Source organism: Otolemur garnettii, unplaced genomic scaffold (assembly GCF_000181295.1).
Source record: "Otolemur garnettii isolate 467f Iridium unplaced genomic scaffold, OtoGar3 scaffold00149, whole genome shotgun sequence".
In the NCBI taxonomy this organism is placed as follows: Eukaryota; Metazoa; Chordata; class Mammalia; order Primates; family Galagidae; genus Otolemur; species Otolemur garnettii.
Window position 1 is genome coordinate 4,784,250 of NW_003852544.1, and position 1,266 is coordinate 4,785,515.

Sequence of the window (1,266 nt, forward strand, 5' to 3'; positions counted from 1 at the left end):
TGTGGTGGATGCCTGTAGTCCCAGATACTTGGAAGGCTGAGGCAAGAGAATCACTTAAGCCCAGGAATTGGAGGTTGCTGTGAGCTGTGATGCAACGGCACTCTACCCAGGGTGACAGCTTGAGGTTCTGTCTCAAAATATATATATATATAACATAAAAAGAGTTGATATTTACCTAAGTAACTGTTAATAACTGATTTTTGACTTGTTAAAATAGCTAGATAAATAATGCAAAAACCATGCTGTATATACTGTTTTCCTATAATGGTCTGAGGATTTGGGGTAAGCTTAATTTCATGACAATGAATAATTTGGGGTCCTGGGATGGAATTTTAAGTGACAAGTCATGTCTTAGGAAAGTCCAAAATAATTTACATTTTTCTATGTTGGGCAGCTTAAGTGATTGAAGTCACAGAAATGGAAGGCTTCTTTACATACTTTTAATTTTCTGCTAAATGGAACAAACTTTGTGTTGCAATTTCAGCCATGCAATATAGCTTTATCCTCCAGAGGGCAGACTGTCATTATTTATAAAATAAGAATCACTATCTTCTGCAAAGAGGGCTACATGCCAGAACATGGATGTAATTTTTCCTCTTCCATCAAGCTCACTTCCCCTCCTAAGCGACCTGAAATGTCTATAATTTAATTTTCTCTTGCAGATATCAATGTAAACAGTCTATTGAGGTTTTCCTCCTGATCTGCCTCCTCTGACCTCCTCTTCCATAGGCTTTCTTTCAGTATCTCACATTAGAGGGCTTGGCCCCACCATAGCCGCATCCTAGAGGAATAACCCTGTCTTCTCATTCTGGTCTCTGCTCAGTGCTGCCTCTTCCCTGAGACCTTCCCTGGCTGTCAGACCTCTGTTGTCATCCCCTGTTACTTTATCTTTGCTTTGTAGCATTGGTCACCAGCAGAGACTGGTCATCTTCCTCCTTCAATCGAACATAACATCAAGAGAAAAGAGCTTTGGCCCAGTTGTTGACAGTACCTAAACCGACACCTGGTGGTACCTAAAGCAACATAATAGACATTGAATAAATTTTGTTGACTAAATGAATGAAGGTTATAACCCAGAACAAACTGTGCCATGTGGACAGACGATGTGGCTTTGCTCAGTTAAGTTTCTTCAGGAAAGATAAGTGGATGAGAGGCCTTTTCAAGTTGGAAGGAGAGAATAACATTAACTGAAAGTGGAACCCAAACGAGGCGTTCAGGTCCCAGGATAATTAACATGTTACATGAAGCAAAATACCTGGCATAAAA